Source organism: Cervus elaphus, chromosome 11 (genome assembly GCF_910594005.1).
Source record: "Cervus elaphus chromosome 11, mCerEla1.1, whole genome shotgun sequence".
Classification (NCBI taxonomy): domain Eukaryota; kingdom Metazoa; phylum Chordata; class Mammalia; order Artiodactyla; family Cervidae; genus Cervus; species Cervus elaphus.
This window is the reverse complement of record NC_057825.1, coordinates 95739232-95763623: the sequence shown is the minus strand read 5'-3', so window position 1 is coordinate 95763623 and position 24392 is coordinate 95739232. Positions and strand designations below refer to the sequence as shown.

The following is a 24392-nucleotide window of genomic DNA, read 5'->3' as shown; positions in this document are numbered from 1 at the left end:
AAGGGGAGGAGAAAAAGGAGGAGGAGGAGGAGGGAGTCTTGAGCTGGAGGAGGAAGAAGGATGACATTCTGGGTAGAAGAAATGAGGGAGAAATGGGAAAACTGGCAAGGAGACTGGTATGCGATTTGACCTCAGCCTGGAAGCATCCAGTCAACAGGGGACTTTGTCAGAAAGATGGAGTCGAGGGAGGCATGGCTGGTCTGGAACAAGAGCAAGGGTTCTGGGCTTTATCCAGAGGAGTGGGGTGCCCTGCGGGGGTGGGGTTTGACTGCCAAGACCGAAGCAACAGGCAAGTCGGGGCTTGCCTAGCATTATTTATCCAGCTAATCTGGATGTTCTAGAAGAGAAGTCTGTCTCGGTATAAACATCTCATTTGACAAAGTGAGGAAAAAGCCTGTTTAGGTCCCGCACGTCTGTTCTGCAGCCACAAGTGGGTGGGTTTTGCATCAGGGTGGGTCAGACTTCTTGTGACTACCTTGTCCATCTCTCCTTCTCTCTCCTTTTTTCTTCCCCCATCCTCCTCCTGAGGGAGAAATTGAAGAGCTTCCCACACATGCAATCTTGTCTCAAAGAGTAACAGTGAAACTCTGAAAATAAAAAGATTCTCTGGTCATTAAGAGGTTTGATGGTTTGCACAGTATTTATTTCATTTTTGGTCATGTTGACTCTTACGTAAATATGGTAACTGCTTGTTTAAAATTTCTTTTCATAACACAATAATCACATTGAAAGGTCAGTCAGGTTTTCACACAAATGGTCAACATGCTTCTGCCAGTGATGCTTCTGGATTAAATTTATTGCCTCTAAAAGTTCATCAATGTATTTTGAGAAGTTTTTTCATAAGAAAGTGTTGCTAGTGATTCTGTCTAAAAGGGGAGGAAAGAGAGGGAGTGATTTCCCTATAAGTTAGATAACTTTGCCTAAGTCTGATTTTAAATTATCTCATAGGTAGAACAGATTGATCGTTACCAGAGGCAGGGGGTGGGGAGGAGAAAAATGGGTGAAGGGGTCAAAAAGTACAGAGTTCCAGTTATAAAATAAACAAGTTCTGAGATGTCACATACAGCATAATGACCATAGTTAAGAATATTGCATATTTGAAAATTGCTAAGAGATTAGATCTTATCACAGGAAAAGAAATTTGTAGCTGTGGGTAGCAATGGTTATTCACTAGACTTGTGATCATTTTGTAATATATACAAATATTCAGTCATTTTGTTGTAGACCTGAAACTAACATAGGATGTCAATCATATTTCAATTTAAGAATATTTATTTGCATTATATTCGAGACATTGGAGAATTCCTCCCTCTCCCCCCCCAACCCCCACACACAATCATCCTGAAAACTCTTGGGTCCACTTTTTCTCTTAGCAGAAGAAAGGGGTAAAATCACATTAGCCGACTTTCTATGCTTGTTCCTACTGTTTTCTCTATTACAAGGCTGACATTTTTCTAGATAAATTTGCATATCTATAGTTGATCAATTTTGCTTCTAACTGTTCTCATGTATAATCCGTATATATATGTGTATATAGTATAATTCATAATCCCATGGCAATAGGTGTTTGACCTAGTTTGAAAGAATCTGATCACAAAGGAGGGAGGAAAAAAATTACTTTTTAAAGGTAAGGCTTATTTACATATGAATCATAGCTATGTAACAAAGTCAGGAGGTAAAATATTGAAAGGTCTTAGTTTTAAATATTTGGGCAATGTTTTCCATATCTCCCTGTTTTCTCATCAAACCACATGTCCAGTTGGGGACTGGAAAGGCATCTTTACTCTATGCTTGAAATCATAACACCTGTCCCACTTGTCTTTTGGGACCAAAAATAACTGCACAAAGCACCTACTGTGTGCCAGCCACAGCAGTAAGCACTTTACTTCATGTCCACCATCCTGGCCAGATGGGCGCTGTTATCCCCCCGTGACTGATGGGAAACAGGCTGACGTAGCCCTGCTGGAGAGAGGAGAGCTGGAGGCACCTTGAGCCTCCCCTGTGTATGACTTCACACTGCTCATGGCATCCCCACCACGCACATTTGTGGCTTCGTTCTCCTGTTGACATGGCAACAGGATGCTTGCACATGTTGCTGTTGGTTACCTCCGACATCTCAGATCTTTAAACAGTTGTCCCTGTCTTACTTCAGTCACTTCCGCACTTACAGAGCCGTCTTCCAGTCTCCATCCTGATATTCTTCTCATGTATTCCCTGCTTCTTTATTTCTCTAGGTGAATCTTGCTGTGTTCCACAAAGGACTTGAAGCAGCTTGTTGCTTGTTGAAATGTTTGTCCAAGTCTGTATGGCCCCTTGGGGATGTGTGATGTGGGTTTCTCAGAAACACCGCTGTGTGCTGGGGCAGGTGGGCACAGCTGAGCAGAAAACACCCTGAGCACTTGAGTTTCCAGAGTTACTCTCATTTATTAAGACCTTGAAAAGGCGCTAAAACTGCTACCTCCTGGGAGTTTTTCATCACAGTCATGGTAAAGGATGTGTTTGGGAAGTATTAATATCATGAAAAGAAATACAGACACAATTCTTTCAAAATTGCTCCCAGGAAGTATACAGCTCAGTACCAAGGAAATGTTTATAAGAAGGTAATGGTAAAAGCTGTAATTTGGTGCTGCAGTTAGATTAGAACGTTCTTTCGGTAATTCAAGCATACCTCGCTAAAACATAAGCTCTTTATGACACTTCAAAGATATGCCTTTAACCACAGAGGCCTCTCAATGACTTCATGTTGTCATGCCAAGCTGGGATATTCACTATGGAAACCAAGTTGCACTTTCTTTTTTTGTGTGGTACTTCTTTTTTTTTTTTTTTTTAAATGGGGTATAATTGCTTTACAATGTTGTGTTGGTTTCTGCCGCACAACGAAGTGAATCAGTTATATACGTGTGTGCCTTCCCTCTTGGACCTCCCTCCCAGTCCTCTAGGTCATCACAGAGCACCAAGCTAAGCTCCCTGTGCAATATAGCTGCTTCCTACTGGCTATCTATTTTATACATGGTAGTGTGCACATGTCAAGGCTCCTCTCCCAGTTCATCCCCCAGCTGTGTCCATGTGTCTGTTCTCTACATCTCCATTTCTATTTCCATCCTGCAGATGGGTTCATCTGTATCGTTTCTCTAGATTCCATGTATATGCATTGATATATGTCATCAAGGTTTCTTCCCAGAAGCTAGTCTGATGTAGAGAAATTTAAAACAATAACCTCGCAATAGCAAAAAAAAATATTTTCTAATTTTCAACAGATTAAAGAATAGGCAACATAAGAGAAAAACAAATATTGCACTTCCTCTGATCTGCTGAATATTGGAAAATAAATTTTGTGTAGTCAGCAGATTAATGTTCTACATCACTGCATCAGACTAACTTCTGGAAAGGAGACCCAATGACACAGTTGCACGATGTGATTGTGACTTTACCGAAGTGCCGGATGTTGAGAGACACGGGCGCACCTCGTACCAGGTGGCTCTCTCGGCCTTGGCATGGACAGAATCTGGAACATCTTAGCAGAAATTACATAACGAGAGCAGACGCAGAAACTTGGCTGTAAACCACTCTTATGGTCGTGAACCATTCATAAGCCCCCTGTGGGGGCTCCTGTGGGAACTCGGGACCCGAAGCGTAGTCCTGAGGTGGCTCCATTGGGACGCCCCTGCCCCAGATCTCCGGGGTTTCGTTTCATTCACCTTCTCCTGCTTGGTTGGCCTCGTCCGCCTGCATCTCTGTCCGCAGGATTTAACGTGAAGGCATTTTAGCATGGAGACTTGGACCTGTGTGTTGTGTGAGTGTGGATGTTGTGTGTGTGTGGGGGGAGGGGTTGTGTTTGCTGTATGTTTTGTGTGTGTTGTATGAGTGTGTGACTGTTGTGTGTGTATTGTATGTTGTGACTATTTTGTATATGTTGTGTAAGTGTGTGTTTTATGCGTATGTGGTATGTTGCGTGGCTGTTTTCTGTGTGTTCTGTCTGAGGGTGTATTGTTCGTGTGTTGTGTTGTATATTTTGTGTGTGTTGTCATTGTGGATATTGTGAGTATGTAGGTATTTGTTGCATGATGTTTGGTGTGTGTGTGTGTGTGTTGTGTATATTGTGTGAGTATGTATTTGTTGCATGGTGTTTGGTGTATGTTATGAGTGTGTGTGTGTGTATTCTGTGTGTAATTGCATGTTGTGTGACTGTGTGCCGTGTGACTGCTCTGTATGTTGTGCACGTGTGTATATTTTCTGTGGCTCGTGGGGCCTTTGCGAGTGTTTTCCATGCTGTGCGTGTGAGCGTGCTGTGTGCACGCCCTGAGCCCGGCGCCCCTTCCCTGAGCGCTAGGCACACAGCTGAAAGGTGGGGAAAAGCCCAGCTCCCGCCCTGCGAGGCCGGGGGCCCAGCTCCCCGCCGAGCCATCAGCCGCTGAGGACGTGACCTGCGCTGTGCTGCCCTTTCTGTCCTCGGCGCTCTTCCCAGGGAGGCGGCGCTGCGGTGAGCCCGTGCAGGGGCGCAGGGGGGTAAGCGCTGCGGAGCTGGACACGGCTTCGCTCTCAGGCCCAGACTCCTCGAGGCAGACCCTCGTTCCAGCTTCACACCTCCGTCTGTGTGAGCCCCTTCCTTGGCACGCTGACAGTTTACCGTCTGTCCACACCCTGCAGGATGTGGGCTCCACGGTGGGGGTTTTCTGATTTGTTCTCGGATCCACCCTAGATCCCTAGCACACTGCCCGGCAGGTGGCATGAGCCCCAGGAACATTTACTGAATGAGTACGGGTCAGGATCGATAAGTTCCAGCATGTGAGTCCAGGTCAAGGTTTTCAGTCCGGTGCGGGAGGCGTTGCCATGGCTGCCACCGAGCCTATTTGTATTCTCAGTAACTCCTGGGAAATGGCCTTTCGGAGCACCCCCTACAGGCTCCCTCTGGTCCTCTCAGGCGGGTGCACATCCGCAGGGGTTGTGAAGGGGGACCCCGGCTCACACACCCTGCAGGGATGTCCCATTCTTCTGGGTTCGGTGGCAGCCTGTCCTGGGGTCCTTGTGGTCTCCGGTGCCTGGGTGTCTGCCGTGGTGTGACAGGTCTCATCAGGTGTGGGGCAAGAAGCCGCTTGGTGCCAACAGCGGTGGGCCTTCCTGTTGCCCCCCAGAGGTGAGGCCCCTGGGCCCCAGCCTCCTGGTCCTAGAAATGCTTGGTGGCTTCTTCCACTCTGCTGGTGGGGGCTCCCTGGCTCTGTGACTGCCCCCCCCCCCACCCAAGTGCCCAGCTGGAAGCCAGGTCTCACTCTGAGCCCACCTCTCTGGGGGAACATCCATCTCCCAGACCGCCAGCCCAGTGACCACAGGTTTGCAGCCCCACTTCCAGACTTAACCGTCAGAGCTGGGCTCTCGCTTCCTCCTCTTCCTCTTTCTGCAGGATCTTCCCACAACCACTGGCTGTGTCCTCCCCACCCTCGTCCAGCCCTGCTCACTCTCTGGTGTGTGGGTCCCACTCTTCTTCCCTGATTCTTGAGAAGTAAAGACCAGTTTGAAGAGTTGCAAATAATTCCTTTTTGCCTCTTGACAAAGTCTGGAGTCTTTCCCACCACATTTGAAGATACATCTTGCAATAGATGATGTCATAGTTACTTGTCAGCATTTTTTTTTTCCCCTTTCCTATTGCACATATCACAATTAGGGACATTTTAGCCTAGGCTATAGCCTGGCCATGGCCTTAAACTCTACTGCGGAGTTCAAAGACAAGCAATACCTTCTTTGTTCCAGCCTTTGTCTTCCTTTCCTTAAGGTAATGGGTGCCTCTCATTCAAAGGTAGGAAGCTGCCAGGCCACCAGAAACAATGAAAGAGTGACCTAGAAAGAATATAGTTGTTTAATACAACCCTACCTCAGGTATAGCCCCACTTTTGAGGCAGGGGAAGGTTAGCTGAGGATGCAGAGGAACACGGCAGAGTGGCCATCCTCATAGCTTTGGAGGATGACGACTGGGAGCATCCCCTGGAGGCTCTTTCTTAGCTACTCCCCAACTATCTCGAAGGATCAATGCATGTTTTTTTAGCAGGTGCTGTCTTCTGTCTGCCAAACAACTTGGTAGGAAAACCATACTAGAGCATTTTCTCTTACAACTTCCTGTATCATATCTTCATAAAGGATAATTTTTTTTTAATGTGGACCATTTTTAAAATCTTTTAAAAATTATTTTTATCTTTTTTTAAACACTAAGAGCATTTTATATTAGGATATAGCCGATTAACAATGCTCTGATAGTTCCAGGTGAGCGGTGAAGGGACTCAGCCATACATATACATGTATCCATTCTCCCCCAAACTCTCCTCCCATCCAGGCTGGAGCATAACATTGAGCAAAGTTCCATGCGCTATACAATAGGTTTTTGTTGGTTATCCATTTTAAATATAGCAGTGTGTACATGACCTTCCCAAAGTCCTTAACTATCCCTTCTCCCTGGCAACCATGAGTTCATTTTCTATCGGTGAGTCTCTTTATTTTGTAAGTAAGTTCATTTATATCATTTCTTTTGAGATTCCACATATAAGGGATGTCATATATTTCTCCTTCTCTGGCTTACTTCACTCAGTATGACTCTCTCTAGCTCCATCCATGTGGCTGCAAATGGCCTTACTTCATTGCTTTAAATGGCTGAGTAATATTCCATTGTATACATGTACCATGATGTGGACCATTTTTAAAAAGTGCCTCTGTTTTATGTTTTGGCTTTTTGGCCTCGGGGCATGTGGGATCTTAGCGTCCCAACCAGGGATCTTTGCCTGCATTTGAAGGCAAAGTCTCAACGCTTCGACCACCAGGGAGGTCCCTACTGAAGAGTAATTCTTAGGTGGGGTTTTGTCTGGCACAGTGTCTCCATCCTCCTTGGTCACAGGGCTTGGTAACCTTATTTTTGTTTCTTGGAGTGAGGACTTCCCCAGGAAGTATAGGGAAGGATTTCTGATGTGTGTTGAGAGCAGTCACCAAGATGGGCTCAGAATTAAGTCACATTTCGCAGCCAGAGTGTACACTGGTATACCGGTGAGGGGCGGGAGTCAGGAAGATGTTTACAAAGGAGAACTAAATATGAAGTGCTTCCAGCCCCACTGTGGAACTTATTGCTCAGCCAAGTCAGCCAGTGTGGTTCTGTCAAGCCCTTCTTGTGGTCTTGACTGTAAAATATCAAGGCAGAGTTCACACGCATAAAAACAAGTTCTAAAAAGAATGCTCACTTTCTCTGTGCTTTAAAAGGAAAGCTGAGCAAAGTTGAGAGGGTCTCCTGGGGGCCCGGCCATGAAAGAAAAAAAGAAAAAAACCTGTGATGCTTGAGATGCTCTAAGACTTGGCATTTGAAGTAGTTCTGCTGGAAGATTTATTACTGGATAAGTCACAAATTTTGAATGAGAAGTGGAATCAAGTCAAGGGTTGAACAAGCAGACAAGGACAAGCCAAAGAAAACAGTGCTTTCTTCTCCAACTAGTAGGTTTGTTCTAAGGGACGAGTTAAGAGCTTTATGGCCATTTTTAAAATTGAAGTATAGTTAATTTACCACATGTGAGTTTCTGCTGGACAGTACAGTGATTGAGTAGTACATGTTGTTGTTCAGTCGCTAAGTCCTGCCTGACTCTTTGCAACCCCATGGACTGCAGCACACCAGGCTTCCGTGGCCCTCAGCATCTCCAGGTGTCTGCCCAAGTTCATGTCCGCTGAATAGGTGATGCCACGTTAGAAGAAAAAGGAAAAATATCCTGCAGGATGCAATGAAGTTCCGCTGCGCTGCGACGAAGACCCAACACGGCCACATAAACAACAACAAAAACAACCCCCCGCAAAAGCCCTTATAAAAAAGCATCCAGATTCCCAGGCAGTCCCTGTAGAGTCTGCTCAGGAGACAGGACTATGGGAGGTCCAGGAGACTCTGGCGCACAGCCAGGCAGGGGGCCCTCTGGGTCTACGCTGGGTTTGAAGGCGCTGCCTTCAGTAAATAGCGTCAACAGTGTCAGTTCTCTTCTCAGCCCACTTGTGAGCCCAAGAGGCAAAGCCAGGGTTGGGAGAGCTGGTCTGAGCTCCTGCACACACCCTTCCTCTGGGCCTTTGCCTGCAGCAGCCCTGGCAATGGCTGACTGCTGATTCAAACATCAAGTTTCTGTCCTCTTCTCACTTCCCCACTGGGTCAAGGCTGAGAAACACTGTGCTCCATCCTGTGAGTCCATTGGCCGAGTCAGGTCTCCATCTGCCTTCAGAAGGATCGAGTGTAGGAAAGTGTTAGTCGCTCAGTCATGTCTGACTCTTTGCAACCCCGTGGCCTGTAGTGTCCATGGAATCCTCTAGGCAATAATACTGAAGTGCCATTTCCTTCCCTAGGGGGTCTTCCCAACCCAGGGATGGAACCCAGTTCTCTCACATTGCAGGCAGATCCTTTACCCTCTGAGACACCAGGGAAGCCCTCCCAGTATAGGAAAGTTGTTCTCAAATTCAAGGCCTGCGTGTTCATGAGCAGTGCATGGTGAGATGAAACCAAGACAGCTGACGATTCCTCTCAAGGGCTGTGACAGAGAGTTGGGTAAGAAGTAAAAGTGTTATCCAACAAGGACCCACTGCACAGCACAGGAACCTGCTGAGTGTCATGTGGCAGCCTGGCTGGGAGGGGAGTTTGGGGGAGAACGGATGCACGTGTATGTGTGGCTGAGTCCCTTTGCTGTCCACCTGAAACCATCACAACATTGTTAATCGCCTATACTCAATACGAAATAAAAAGTTACATAAAAAGATGTTAGTCGCTCAGTCATGACTTCATGACTCCATGGACTGTAGCCAGCCAGGCTCCTCTGTCCATGGGATTCTCCAGGCAAGAATACTGGAGCGGGCTGCCATTCCCTTCTCCAGGGGATCTTCCCGACCCCAGATCAAACCCGAGTCTCCCGCATGGCAGGCATATTCTTTGACATCTGAGCCACCAGGAAAGCCCCTGAAAGAAGATAAAGTATTATTCAATGGAAAGGGGAAAAAAACAAACAAACCCTGAAATCAAGTAAAAGAACTTTCAGTGTACAGAATTCAGTGATATTCATTTTTCATGATGTACATCTACCACATATCAGGCTTTCTTCTAGATAATGATAATGTGATGGTGAATAAGACAAACCACATTCTTATCCTCCTGGGGCACACATGCTAGTAGAAACAGATGGTGAATAGACAAGATCGTGAAGGACTATGTGTGGTAAGTGAGGTGCTGACACACGCTCTGGAGCGCCAGGAGAGACTTCAGTAGAGTGGGAACGTGTGTGCGTGTGCACCTGACGTCTCATAGCTTAAGATGCTTATCTGGCAATGAGGAGGGAATTTCTTTGGCAGAAGCGATTGGGAGTTTAGTTGTGTAGGAAGGACGGGAAAGAGAGATTGCAGTTGTTCAGACAGGAAATGATTCAAATTTGGCTAAAGCTTTTTAACAATGAAAAATGAAGAGAAACAGAACCACTTCAGCGTGGCAGTACTTGTATTTCAGAGTTTGCGTAAGGAAGGTTGAGAAACTTCTGATTGCCAACCACCCTTTTGTTTCCTTGAAGCCCTTCACGGTCTTGAGTACTGTTTAGATTTTGGTTCCTGAGAGGCCTTTGTAGTGTTGACTATATTTAGTGTCCTATCACCTGAGACCAAGCGATTTGTGCCTTTCATCCCTGATTACTTTAGACTGGAGTATCTGTGCAGATAATCCCTGCTTTTTTAGCTGTGGTTTTGGTTGGTGTTTTGGAACGAGAAGCTTATTAGCTGTTGTATGCACTAGTGTAGCTACCCTTTTAGTCAGAAATACTGATCCACTCATTGCCAGAAATATCCCTATTTCAAAATGAGATCACATTAGGAGTTTATGGCTCATAGAGCTTCAGTAATATTTGCTTCTCTGTGTAGTATTATTTGGAGAAGGCAATGGCAAGCCACTCCAGTTCTATTCAGTTAAAAATATTCTCAGGTACATCCATTATCTGTAAGTTTCTCAGTTACCCTGTGAAGTTTCTCTGTTAACAGGGCAGGAATGTTATACCCTTCCATAGATTAACAGAGCCTGAGTGGGTTGTTGTTTCATCACTAAGACATGTCTGACTCTTTCTGACCCCATGTAGTCCTCCAGGCTCCTCTGTCCATGGGATTCTCCAGGCAAGAATACTGGAATAAGTAGTCATTCCCTTCCCAGGGGATCTTCCCAATGCAGGGATTGAATTCGGGTCTCTGGCATTGCAGGCAGATTCTTTACCAGCTGAGCCACCAAGGAAGCATCTTTATTCCTGCCCCACAAATAGGCTCGTCTGTACCATTTTTCTAGATTCTCCATACACGTGTTAATCTGCGATGTTTGTTTTTCTCTTTCTGACTTCCTTCCTTCCCTCTGTATGACAGACTCTGAAGGGATGTTCTGTGAAAGCATCTAACTCATTTTCAGACACGTGTATGTCCGGATGTTTGTGTGTCCTTCCTGTATCGTCAGTTACTAGGTTTGGGTTAGATGAACAGTTAGGGACCCAGTGGGGAGGTAAGCTGTAAATGACACTCACGGTCTTTCACGTCCTTTGAGAAACTCAGGCTGGGACTTGTGTGACCGAGAGAGCAGTTAAGATCACACCGGTGAGCTAGGCCATGGTTTCTTATGAGGGAGGCTCAGAGGGGCTGCTGTTTAGTGTAGTTCCGTCGCAAAGTCTGGGTAACAGGTGAAGCAGCCGTTGTTGGGGTGGTGCTCACTTCTCACCCCTTGATCTTCCCTTGATCCTTGCTTCTGGGAAGATGCTTCCTTGAACTTCATGGTGGTCTCCGTAGAGCTGCCCAAGCTTTTTTAAAATTAATTTCTGGCTGTGCTGGGTCTTCACGGCTGCACAGGCTCTTCTGTAGCTGCGGTGTGCAGGCTTCCCATTGTGGTGGCTTCTGTGTCGAGGCTCCTGGGTTCTAGAACACAAGCTTAGGAGTTGTGGCACATGGGCTTAGTTGCTGCACAGTATGTGGGATCTTCCCGGACTAGGGATCAAACCCATGTCTTCTGCATTGGCAGGTGGGTTCTTTACCACTGAGCCACCAGAGAAGCCCTGCCCTTCTGTTTTTGCAGAACAGAAGTTCTCAAACTTGTGATTTAAAGACCTCCTTTCACTCTTAAAAATTATTGCAAACTTTAAACAGATCTGTTTACATGGATTAACTATTGATATTGATCTAGAAATGAAACTAAATATTAAAATGAATTTTTATTAATCATTGAAAATAGTAACTTCATTACCTGTTACCATAAGTCACATCTCCTTTATAAAAATTATTAGATTTTTAAAACAAAGTTTAAAAATAGAATTTTTTTCTGGCAATGTTTTACGCTGTTTCCATTGCTCTGGAAATCTCACTAATATTTGGCTCAGCAGAAGACAAATTCTTGTATCTTGACCTAGTCTTTGAGATATTATAGGTCATGTAGTTTCCTGTGATATTCAACCCTGAGTATTCATTGGAAGGGCTATTCTGAAGCTGAAGCTCCAATACTTTGGCCACTGCATGTGATGAGCTGACTCACTGGAAAAAAAAAAAAACCCTGATGCTGGGAAAGATTGAGGGCAGGAAGAGAAGGGGAGGGGGTGCGGCAGAGGATGAGAAGGTTAGATAGCATCACCGACTCAATGGACATGAATTTGAGCAAACTCCAGGAGATAGTGAAGCACAGGGAAGGCTATAGTACTGCAGTCCATATGGTCTTAAAGAGTTGGACACGACTGGGTGACTGAACAACAATCATAAAAGCTTCTTGTGGGAAGACATGTGTAGAAAAAGAACAGGCTATCTTTGAATTAGTATCAAAGTAGTTTTGACTTTCTAGACCTCCTGGGTGGGTCTCAGGGACCTTTGAGAATCACTGTGCTTCACTGTAGCCCACCAGGCTCATCTGTCCATGGGGATTCTGCAGGCAAAAATACTGGAGTAGGTGTGGCTTCCCATTTCCTCCTCCAGGGGATCTTCCCAACCCAGGGATCGAACCCAGGTCTCTCGCATTGCAGGTGGATTATTTACCATCTGAGCCACCAGGGAAGCCCCTTGAGAACCACTAATGTAGAATATCTTTTACTCTTTAACAATCTTTTGTCAACATTTGTACAATTTCCTCTAAACATCTTCCTCTTGATGTTTGTGTTCAAGCGATTGTGATGGCTAATAAGTCTTTCTTCATTATTCTTGGGCTCGGCAAGACTGGAGACAGTGGGTTCATAGGCCTCCCCCCCCCTCTCCCCCTTCACTTTCCTGCCTACCTTCACAACCTATGGAGGTTTTCTTTTGCCTTAAGACTGGTCTCTCTGTCTCTAGAACCTGGCAATCGCCAGGCAGTTTTTCACTTGACATCATTCACAGTCTACTTGTTTCCTTAAAAGTCTTGATCCTGGCTAATATTTATTATTTCTGGTTTATGTTTTATAAATATTCTCAAAGCATTTCCATCCAAAATTGAGAGAAAGTGTTCTGAGATGGGTAAGGAATTTGAGGTATGTTCATGGCTGACTGTCATATCTGTGAATGTCCAGAAACTGTAGAAGAATTCTGCTGCCAGCCAAGAATGAGTCAATGGGCCTGGATTGCAGGCAGATTCTTTACCATCTCAGCCACCAGGGAAGCCCTTCCTTAGCTGATACATTGACTAATTCTGACATCCAGGGTAGTGATATGGTTGATATGAATGTTTTGAGACAGAGAGCAGAGAGATTCCCCATCCTCCCCCCAAAATACATGGTTCTAACCCTTGAAGGTATTATATTTACCAGAAATATAATATTTCTGGTAATAAAATATAAAAATATTTTTATTTTATAAAAATAAATATGAGAAATAAAAAGTATAGATATGAAATAGTTATGGACAAAGCATTATATTTACAAATGTAAAGTAATTATGTTGTCATTCAGTTGTTCAGTCATGTCCGACTCTTTGTGACCCCATGGACTGCAGCTTGCCAGGCTCCTCTCTCCTCCACTATCTCCCGGAGTTTGGTCAAACTCATGTCAATTACTAACGTTTAAAATAGCTTCATGCTTCTAGAGGCTACATGTATTGGGTAGCACAGATCTAGGGGAATACAAGCAGGCATCTTCAGTGCCCATACAGAAGTCACACTCAGGGAATCTTCTGTGTCTCCTGCCCAATACTGGTCCCAAGTCTGGATCCTGAATCTTTTATGCAGTTATTGAGGAATTAAGATCATAGGCTTCTACTATGGTCACTCTTGGGATGACTCAGGGCCCCGTGGCATTGGCCTTATCTGAGGTCAATACCAGCTATATTCTTGACCACAGGCTGAGCTCATAAGTAGGCCTAATCACCCTAGAGTTGGGATGGCTCAGCATCGTCCATCAAAGTTCTTAATTTAGAGACTTACTAGTAAGAATGCAAGAGGCAAAGAAGGCATCTGTGGTCCTATGGCCTCATCTCCCAACCCTTGGACCCAGCTCCATCCTCCCTGGGGGCAAAGTGAATAGGGATGACTGTTGGACAGTAGTTCACCAGCTGCCAAGTTTTTGCCAAACTGTTTGTTTTGAGAAAAGACAAGAGAAAGGAATAGGTGAGTATTCATATAACCTTTGGAAATTAAGGAAATGATTAAACAACTAGGCATTCTTGAGTCTGCCCAGATTTTCCTTCTGCTTCTGTTGTCAAGTCATGGCCTCGTTTTACTGTTCTAAGTATCTTCGCTGACAGAGGCTTACTTCTCATGGGTTGTACTATTTCTTGGAAAATCATGGAATAACAACACTAGAAACTAAATCACTCTTGCAGTTAGCATTTGCTGAAAAGTACATGATTATAAGCTACTTCTCTTACTCTAAACAGTGTATTTAAAGCTAAACCTATTTGACCACCTCATACCTCTCATTTTCCCTTTATTTGCTGGTGAGATAGATATTAAGGAACTCTGTGACTAGGCAGTGTTCAGAGGTGACGGTGGAGAAAAGAGACCAGTGTCATTTTAATTCTGGGAGATGTCGCAGGCTGGACTGATTCGCCATGGTTTAGGACGGGCCATGGAGAATCATGGCACATTCCTGAGTGTGGCCATTGCTTTGCTTGTCTGTTATTGTGCCACAAACTCAGTGACTTAAAACAACAGTGTATTATCACCACTCATGCTTCTGTGGGTTGAGGGGACTCAGCTGGGAGGTTTTCCTTTGGCACCCCTCCTGGGTATGTAGTCAGATAGCAGCTGACTAGAGTTGACTGGCTTAACACCCAAGATGGCTTTCCCATGGCTGGGGTAGGTCCTGGCTGTCAGCTGGGGCTGTGGACTGGGGTACATCCATGTGGTCTTTACGGGGTTTAGGGTTTCTAATAGTGTGGCAGTCTCCGGAGAGTGGGCACCAAGAGAGTCGTCCAAGAGACTCAGGAAGAAGCCGAAAGGTTTCTAATGATTTTGCCTCAGAAGTCCCAGAAATTCCATTCTACCTCATTTTATTGGTTGGAATTGGTTGAGTAAGTCACTGATTTAAGGGGATGCCAGATTCAAGGGAAGGGAAATCAGACTTTGCCTCTAAATTAAAGGAGGAGTAGAGAATTTTCATCCACCTTTAATATATTTGTTTAGTCGCTCAGTCATGTCCGACTCTTTGGGACCCCATGGACTGTAGCACGCTAGGCTCCTCTGTCCATGGGATTCTCCAGGCAAGAATATTGGAGTAGGTTGCCATGCCCTCCTTCAGGGGATCTTCCCATGCCAAGGATCGAACACACATCTCCTCGGTTGATAGGTGGATTCTTGACCACTGCGCCCCTGGGAAATCCCTTTAATGTACTACAGTGATCATGTTGAAAGGAAGGGAACCACTTAAACAAATTAAATTGGCAGTTATATTCCAAAAGGATCAAAGGGTTGAGAGATTGAAACATCTGGATTTTGGAAGGTGCTTGGGGTGCTCAGGGAAAAGGGAAAGTGACCAATTCCAGAATCTTGTAAAAAACCAATGATGCTGGGGGCTTCCGAGTTACAAGGAAAGAATATTAGATTGAGAACCGTGTTTAAGGAAAGCCGTACTCTTGTTACATATTTTGTGTATGACTGAGCACAAAAGGTTCGCTCAACCCTTTGTGTTAATGACGTGGGGAAGTCGGTAACGGCCGCCTTTTGGATGGTGATAGATGACGTGGTCATATGTGCTTTTGTATTATGTGTTGAAGCAGTCACCAAGTCAAAGACAGCCTGGTATAAAAGAGAAGGCCCACCAGTCCAGTTCTGCTGGGTTACTAACAATTCTTGGAAGTTACTAAGGCAGTCGGCCTCTGGAACTTGCTGTATGCTTTCTGTGCTACCATGGCAAAAACCAGATACTAGGAGCCTCTGTGGCCATTTACCTTCATTGAACAAGATGAAAGCTACAGTTAGAACTACAAGTGGCAGCGCTGCCTGCCACGTGTGTCTTGTCTTCTTCACAAAGGAGGTTATGTGCATGTGTGTGCCTGCTCAGTCGTGTCTGACTCTTTGCAACCCCATGGACTGTAGCCCACCAGGCTCCTCTGTCCGTGGGATTTTCCAGGCAAGAATACTGGAGTACATGTCCATTTCCTCCTCCAGGGGATCTTCCAAACCCAGGGATTGAACCTGTATCTCTTGCATCTCCTGCGTTGGCAGTGGATTCTTTTACCACTGTGCCACCTGGGAAGCACACAGAGGAGGTTAAGAAGTAGTTTATTGTCCATGGAACTTTTCTGATATTTTATACTTTCTCCCCAGCTCTCCTCTTCTAGTTCACATATAGCTGTCTGATTGGTAAAAGCCTTAAAAACCAGAGGAACTGGAGTAGAAGGATGATTACAGAAATTTCCAGGTCAGGAGGAAGTTTTCCATTCTAACAATCTTTAAGTTAAAAAAGTAAAGGAAGAAATGACCTAAAGAAATGAGTACACGTTCATTCCCTGGGCACTTGGCAGTGAGTCCAGCATGACGAATGTCCGTATGCTGGCTGTTTGTACTGTGCTCGTGGTTGGCATCAGAGCCATTGGTCTCCGCTGGCTTCTCGCCCAGGTTCACGAGGGCGCTGAGATGTCCGTAGTCCACCTGAACTTGCGGAACTTGTGCTCATTGCGGAGTGACGGTGCCGAGACGCATCGTTGATATGCAGCTTCTTCCCTGAAGAGTCGGAACTGGAGGAAATGCCATCACTGCTCAGGCCCTCAGGACGCCTCAGAACAGCGGCTGGTAGCTCATCGGCGCCGTGAGGCCGCTGTGTGAGGGGGCATGCCTTCACTGCTGGGGTGGTAGTGGTTGGAAGGACGTTCCTCGTGCTTCCCCGCAGGGTCCCTGCTGATACTGTGGGCCTGAATGCTTGCTCATCCCACTGCCTTCATCAGAAGAGCTGTGTCCCTCTGAAGAAGAAACTTTTACACTTACGTGTAAACTTTACACGTAACTACTTATGGAGAGAAAGGGAGCCTCCAGCCCGTTAAAGCTACGAAGCTGCAGTGACAGGACGTAGAAAGAGACATAGATTTAAAAAGTCATTCTTTGGAGGCCAGTGGATGGAAAATGTGTGAACGGAGCAAAAAAGACTAGACCGTAGAAGGAAGTCCATCTAGGACAGTGGTTTCTAAACCTCTCTCAGGGAACTGTGGTTCTGTGAACACTTACCGGCAGTTCCATAAACAACAACAAAAAGAAAACAGGCGTAGCCAGAGTCACAGAGGCCTCTTGTGCGAACATGTAATTTTTGAAAAACTTTTCCATGACTGAAGTCAGCTTAGCGCGTGAAGCCTCATTTCCATCTGATGCCAGGAAAAAAAAAAAACCACCTTGGTGATGCAGAGTTGTTTAGTCTGCGCTGGGTTACGGCTCAGTCTGTGTAACCTAAGAGAATCTGTTCAGAACTCTCCCCTCTTCAAGCAGCTTGTTTTCCTCTGGACGGTAACTGGGATTCTTCGGACGTGATGGAGGTGGAGGTAGGGAAAGCTTTCAGCTTGTCCTGGGGTCCGGATAAGGGTTCTGCCTGAAGGTCATTCTCTGGATTTACATCCCCCAGTGGAGACTGAGCTTGCCCTGATGGTCCCCACCTATGCCAGCTCATCTCAGCCCCCCTGATGTCCCCTTGGAGGGTCTGGGACTCTGAACACTGGACCTAGTGAGGCAGCCTGGCCCAGGCCCGGCATTTCTGTTGTCCAGCTGCTCCTTGGCCATGCTGGACCCCAGACTTTGCTACGACATGGGTGGTATCCAGGGCTACACCTCGGGGAGCCCAGGGATTCTGGTCTCTTCCAGGGCCCCCTCAAGCCTCCTCTCTCGGGAGGAGGCCAGGGTCTCTCTCTTGTTTGGTGGCAGAGGAGAATGGGTGCTGGGTCACCTCTCAGCGACCATCCAGGTCAGTAAACACCAAGCATCTCCTCTGCTTTCCCTATCGCCTCCTGCTTAACCCTGCTCCTCTGGATGGGAAAAATACCTTGCGCCCTTTACATGAATGTACATCCTTCTGAACTCGATGGTTTATGATATAATGAGAGGTTCAGAGTTTACCAACACTTTAGCTTTGGGGAGTCAAGAAAACAAGCACATAAACTCTCCCTCTTTAGAGCTGTCAAGTCTGTCCAATGTTCACAATGGACAATCCTTCAAAGTGTCATGCCTCATTGGCCATGAGCAGTGTCTTGTGTTCAGACCACGAGAGCATGCTGTACCAGTTGACAAGGTGCTGTTTCTTTCCTGCATTGTAAGACGTTCCTCCTGAAGAGGGTCACATGATCTGAGGAGCTTGATGGGTAGGAGAGAGGCTGAAAATTCTCTGGGAATACAGTCTCTCTTAGACTTTCCTGTAGCTCAAACGGTAAAGAATCTGCCTGTGATGCAGGAGACCAGGGTTTGATCCCTGGGTTAGGAAGTACCTCTGGAGAAGGGAATGGCAATCCACTCCAGTATTCTTGCCTGGAGAATTGCATCGACAGAGAAGCCTGCTGGGCTACAGCCCATGGGGTCGCAAAGAGTTGGACACGACTGAGCGACTAACACACAGTCTCTCTAAGGGAAGGTGGTCCAGGGGGTAGCAGACAGTCAAGTCTCCCAAGTGAGAGTTTCAGGGATGGGAGGGTAGTGAGGGACACACACTCCAGAAGTGTTCTGTTGTTTCTGTTTCCCACACACTTTTGTCATACTACATGTGTCATTATTTTCATGAAAGGTCTCTGACCTAAAGTATACGCTGCATCTACAGCATTTGTGTGATGCTGAGACCAGAGCGGACAGTGACTTAGGTGACAGTCTCCACTTTCTGAAGCCTCCAACCCAGGGTGGAGCAGGGCAGGTGGACACACCTGTTACCTAGGAGACAGAGGGAGGAGGAGCCAGGGAAGGCATTCAGCACAGCTAAGTGTGGGAGATGATGAATTCAGGATCCCAACAGAACAGTGGTCACAGGTGAGAAGGGCAGGCCTTCAGGTCTCATCCCTACAATGGGGGGCTTTTTGAGGGTCCCGCATGGGTGTAGGGGCCCAGGCATCTAGCAGAATAGCTGGGGTAGAGGTTTGTGGGAGGCATCAGAACACAAAGAAAAATGAAAATGTAATTATTATTTCTACATGATCGCACAAATCAGTTTTACTTTCTACTTGTAAATGACTTTAAAAACTTCCATTGCATAAACAGTAAGACAGTTGTATCGCTTCTGGGCTAGTTCTGCAGTGTTGAGCTGGTTCCCCCCATGTCAGTTTCATTAACTGACACATGCAATGAAGCAGTTTCAAGTGGAAGATGCAGAGAATCGGCAGCAGTGTAGAAGTCTGGACACACACTTGTTTGCAATCCTGCACACACGTTGCAATCGCCTGGGTCTACGGTGACACACGTTGTTGTTCAGTCTCTAGGTAGTTCTGACTCTTTGCAACCCCATGGACTGCAGCATGCCAGACTTTGAGTTTGCTCAAATTCAAGTCCATTGGGTTGGTGATGCCATCCAACCATCTCATCCTCTGTTGTCCCCGTCTCCTCCTGCCTTCAATCTTTCCCAGCATTAGGGTCTTTTCCAAGGAGTTGGCTCTTAGTGTTGGGAGCTTCAGCATCAGTCAGGAAAGCAGGGTTGATTTCCTTTAGGACTGACTGGTTTTATCTCCTTGTAATCCAAGGGACTGCAGTGGCACTAGTGGTAAAGAAATCGCCTGCCAATGCAGGAGACCTAAGAGACAAGGGTTTGATCGCTGAGTCAGGAAGATTCCTTGGAGGAGGGCATGGCAACCCACTCCAGTATTCTTGCCTGGAAAATTCCATGGACAGAGGAGCCTGGCGGGCTACAGTCCATGGGGTTGTAATGAGTCGGACATGACTGAAGTGACTTAGCACACAAGCACGGGAGCTTTCAAAACTCCGATATTTGGGTCTCAGCCGCAGAGACTCTGATGACACCGATCTGAGCATCAGCGGTCCAGATCCTCTCGGTGATTCTAACATGCAAGTTGGGTTTTGAGAACCATCATCTAAATAGGAATTCACTACGAGATGGGACAAGAGATGAGTTCTCATAATGCTTGATCACCAGCCCTAGACTGAAGCTTGTTCCTCCCAGAAACAGGAAGCATATGAACTCTGGAACCTGATAAAAGAAAAAGAAAAAAAAAAAGAGAAAATATCATCATTTGTGGTCACAAGGCAGGCATTAGGGCAGAAGAGCTGTGGCTGCTGGATGGTTTATGCTTTCTTCCATCTCAGAATTATCTGGGGCAGCTGAGGTTACCTCAGTTCCTGCGTTTCTGATGTGAATATCAAGAGAGGGGTGAAGGACACCAGCGTCTGCCCAGGCTGGAAGGGATATAGGAAGGGGTGGTGTGTTCTGTTAGGAAGGAAACGATCATCGTTGACTCCGTGTCTCCTGGGAGGTCGGCCTGTGAAGTCCTCAAAACAAGCTGGGGGCCAGTCACTCGCTGGAGGCACAGATTGGAACGGGAACCAAGGGGCGCACGGGGACCTCAGCATCCTCCCTCCGCCTACCCTCCCCATGGAGGTGTAGGTGTGACCCGTTCATTGCATTCCGCTGAGTTCAAAAGGAACTTAAGTGAGTTTTAAGCTCAAAAGCCCACGAGGTCTGGCCAAGAAGTCTGATATCAAGATTGGACCACATGTACTGCTGTTCTCTCTCCCGGGCGCGTAACAGTAGCAATAAAAGCAGCAGGTGATTTGTGGAGCATCGGCTCTGCCCCTGGCCCCAGGTTGACAGCATTAGTGCCTTGAACCCCCGCCAACTGCTCCAAGAGGTAGGTGCTGTTACGATCCCTCTTCGCGGAAGAGGAAACGGAGCTTCAGAGAAGTTCAACAAAGCGCCTGAGGCTGGCTCAAAGTCAGGCTTGGGACTGGAGTGTGAGCGTCCCTGGGGTCGAGAACTCCGTTGGAAGTCGTGCCCAGGGGCCCCGCCGTGGGGGTGGGGGACATCCACGGGGCCGAGGTCACAGTGAGTCGTCCCCTCTCTGTCCCGAGGGGCGCGCCCGCGGCCACCGTCCAGGGTCCTGCGCGGGGATGCCAAGGGGAGGGCGGCGCCGGAAGGGGCCGGCGGTCTCCCGGCTCCCTGGTAGGGCGGAGTGGGAGCCGTCCCCGCCCCGGCGGAGCCCGAGCTGAAGCCGCGCCCGCACTTCCCCGGGCGCGAGGCGGAGCTGGCGGGGAGCGCGGGTCCAGCTCCCGACCGCGGGGATGTGATGCGCCGGCTCCCAGGGCGCCTCCGCCCGCCCGGCCTCCCCGCAAGCGACCGCCGACCGCCGGGCGCCAGGTAGGAGGGCTGGGGGCGAGGTTGGGGGTGGGAGGAGGGGCGACCGTCGCTTTGGCACCTTCGTCCCTTTTCCCTGCACAGCGCGCAGAAAGCAAGCGTCCTTTCTCTTACTCTTGGTTGTCATTTTGTCTTGTAAGGAGGTGATGGCGGTTTAATCTGTGTTTTGTTTTTGGTGGTCTTTTTGGGGGGAGGGTGGTTGTTTTTGTTCCTCTGTGAACCAGGAGTAAAAGCTGTTCAAATCTGTCTTTGGGGAACTTGGCAGTCTTTCTGGAGGTTTATTCTAGGGTGTGTCTGTAAGTTGCTTGCAGGCGTTTTAATCCGGCCAAGTTGAACTGGTTTGGGAGTGGCCCTCCTAGGGATTTGGGCTCGAAAGGGTTGTCTCCTGGAGGAGATAGTTATGAATGCCCTAAACACCGTGGGGAAGGGTAACTTGTGGCTCCTCCAGAGGAAGGGTGACACTGAGTGGTGTGGCTGCGGACACTAGGATGACACTCATTCACAACAGGCATGCGCAGCACTTTACAGTTTATAAGCCCCTTTATAGTGACTGCTCTTATCCTCCCAGCAGTCTCCCGAGAGACACGCAATTATCACCCTCCTGTTACAGTGGAGGAAACAGAAGCTTAGATGGGGTGATTAACTTGGGGGAGGGCTGGCACCCAGAAGGAGACAGAGACCTCTGGACTCCACATGCTGTGTGCTAAGGCACTCAGTCGTGTCTGACTCTCCGTGAACCCATGGGCTGTAGCCGGCTGGGCTCCTCTGTCCATGGGATTCTCCAAGCAAGAATACTGGAGTGGGTTGTCATTCGCTTCTCCAGCGGATCTTCCTGACCCAGGGATCAAACCCACGTCTCCTGTGTCTCCTGCATCAGCAGGTGGGTTCTTTCTCACCTATTTTATATCCTATTCAGTACTTCCTTTAGTATTTTGTAGTCATACCCCCTGGTGCTCAGATGGTAAAGAGTCTCCCCATGATGCAGGAGACCTGGGTTCTATCTCTGGGTGGGGAAGATCCCCTGGAGAAGGGAATGACAACCCACTCCAGTATTCTGCCTAGAGAGTTCCATGGACAGGGAGCCTGGCAGGCGACAGTCCGTGGGTTCGCAAAGAGTCAGACATGACTGAATGACTAAGCAACAGTTTACTTAACAAATGTTTATCGAGTGTCTACTGTGTGCCGGGTACTCTTCTATGATAAGTACTGAGGATAGAGTAGTGAACAAGATGGATGCTAATCGCTGCCCTTGATTGGACAGGAGTCAGCTTGGTGAAGTAGAGGACATTGGAGGTCTCTTTGCCTAGTGGGATTCTTGGGGATTTGTCCCTGTGGACAAGGTGTGGTTGTCCTGGGCATCACTTGATACACTGGCTCAGCCATGCTCCTGGACAGGGACGGATGGAGAGCCTGTTGCTGGGCTGCATCTGTGGCAGGTGTGTCCGTCTGGAAGTAGGCAGAGAGCTTGTGGAGAGCATCTCACTGATCAAAGTGCCAAAGCTGGACAATTGCAGTGAAGGTCCCATAGCACTGGGGTTAGGGAAGCACAGGGGTTATTTTTATGCTGTTAACACGTGACAAACTCAATGTGAGCACACCCCTTTGAAGAACAGGAGTTGTCACGGACTCTGCCTCTGTTGCTCCCCATCTGCTGCTGTCAGCCAGCAGTTGCCTGTGTTTTCCTGTCTTCCAGGATGTCAGGTGGGCTGACAGGATGTTCAGCGTGAGCAGCTTTGCCCCCCTTGAACCCCAGTACGTGCTGGGGCCCCAGGCAGTGCTGTTGCAGCCAGGAGGCTGTGGCACGCGGGAACTTGCAGAGTGATCTCACTGAGTGGGAAGGGGCCGGCTTCCCCTGGGTTGTGGGTCACTAGCATACTTTGGAGTTCAGCACCATGAATTAAAAATGGGAAGAAAGCAAAACAACAGTGGAGACAAGGACGTCCCTGGTGGTCCCATGGTTAAGACGTCACCTTCCAAGGCAGGAGGTGCGGGTTCAATCCCTGGTCTGGGGAGCTAACATCCCACATGCCATAGGGCCAAAAAACCAAAACAAAACAGAAGCAATGTTGTAATAAATTCCATAAAGATGGTACACATCAAAAAAATTTATTTTAAAGTGGAGACAAAATGAAATCTAGAAATGTATAAAAGGTAAAGCTTGATGAAACTGTGTACTTTTAAAAATTGAAGTATAGTTGATTCACAGTAATTCAGGTATACAGCAAAGTGATTCAGTTATTCAACTATTCAGTTTCCAGATTCTTTCCCATTATGTTTTTTTAAATTTATTTTTAACTGGAGGATAATTGCTTTATAGTGTTGTGTTTTATAGTGTTGTGTTGTCTTCTGCAATACAACAGCATGAATCAGCCGTAAGTATATATATATATATATATGTCCTGTCCTTCTTGAATCTTCCCCCCTGCCCTGCACTCATTATGGTTTATCACAGGATACTGAATAAAGTTTGCTGTGGGTATAAGTAGGTCATTGTTGTTTATTTTATAGGTACTAGTATGTACCTTAGGGGCTTCCCTGGTAGCTCAGATGTGAAGAATGGGCCTGCAATGCAGGAGATCTGGGTTCAGGCCCTGGGTTGGGAAGATCCCCTGGAAGAAGGGAAGGGGAACCCACTCCGGTCTTCTCACCTGGGAAATCCCTGGACAGAGGAGCCTGGTGGGCTACAGTCTGTGGGGTCACAAGGAGTTGGGCCCGACTGAGTGACTGACACTTTGACTTCTTTCAGTGCGAACCTTATTGGGTGACCCCAGTGGGGCTGCAGGAACAAAGGAAAGCCAGTGCTCCGTCCTGCCGGCCTCTCCGCGCCGCCCAGGGCACTCTCAGCACTGCTGGAGGGGACTGCAGAGCAAACTAACATGCACCTCGGAGTGTGCCCGGGGCACTCGTGTTCCTAGAGTCCCCAGCGTGGTTCTAATGAGTAGCTGAGGCTGACACCACCAACACGTTTTCCTGCAGGCAGTGGAAAAGAGGACACCTGGCATACCACAGCCTCCCATGTCTCCAAGATGAGAAAGAAGCACTCAGGAGATGCAAAAGCATTCCTGGTGGACAGAAGCAGGCACTCGCTCCTGACAGTCCCCATTTAAGAGGTACAAAGAGCAAGTTTCAGGCCATCTCTCAAATGACCCCCACTACAGTGCAGTTTGGTAGCTGGGTTTCACTGGGACTCAGGGTGCTGTTGATGGAGGAGCAGCTTGGCATTCCAGGCTCTGCACAGCTGGCTTCCCAAACCAGAGAACTCATGAGGTGGAAGTGTCAGTCAATGGTGTCTGGCTCTTGCAACCCCATGGACTGTAGCCCACCAGGCTCCTCTGTCCATGGGATTCTCCAGGCAAGAATACTGGTGTGCGTTCTCATGCCCTAGTCCAAGAGATCTTCCCAACCCAGAGATCGAACCCAGGTTTTGTGCACTGCAGGCAGATTCTTTACCATCTGAGCCCCTAGGGAACTCATGGACCCCTGAAAATACAGCCAATGGCTCCTGACCAAGAGTCAAATTGAGTCAGATGCTATCACTTTAGACCGGTGCTTCTCATCTCACTCAAAACCCAACATCCCCTCCTTTTTTCTTTCTTTTTTCTTTTTTAAATTATGAAAGTATGATAACACAGTGACAGGACAGGAAAATACAGAACAAAATTACATATAGTTGCACTATAA

At 47.3% G+C, this 24392-nt stretch overlaps 1 protein-coding gene across 7 annotated transcripts in view; it reads left to right on the top strand.

The window, feature by feature from the left end:
- IL1R1 (interleukin 1 receptor type 1) overlaps positions 1-24392 on the top strand; it is an 84767-nt gene that overhangs the window by 15041 nt on the left and 45334 nt on the right. For 4 of the 7 annotated variants that reach the window (XM_043918510.1, XM_043918511.1, XM_043918506.1 and 1 more), the window contains exon 1: positions 20558-20714. The exons of 1 other annotated variant lie outside the window; for it this stretch is intronic. The gene's annotated coding sequence lies outside the window, so the exon portion shown is untranslated. Of the gene's footprint in view, positions 1-16776; positions 16921-20556; positions 20715-24392 lie in introns of those variants that run through there. 2 more of the 7 variants (XM_043918509.1, XM_043918512.1) reach the window with 2 other exon arrangements.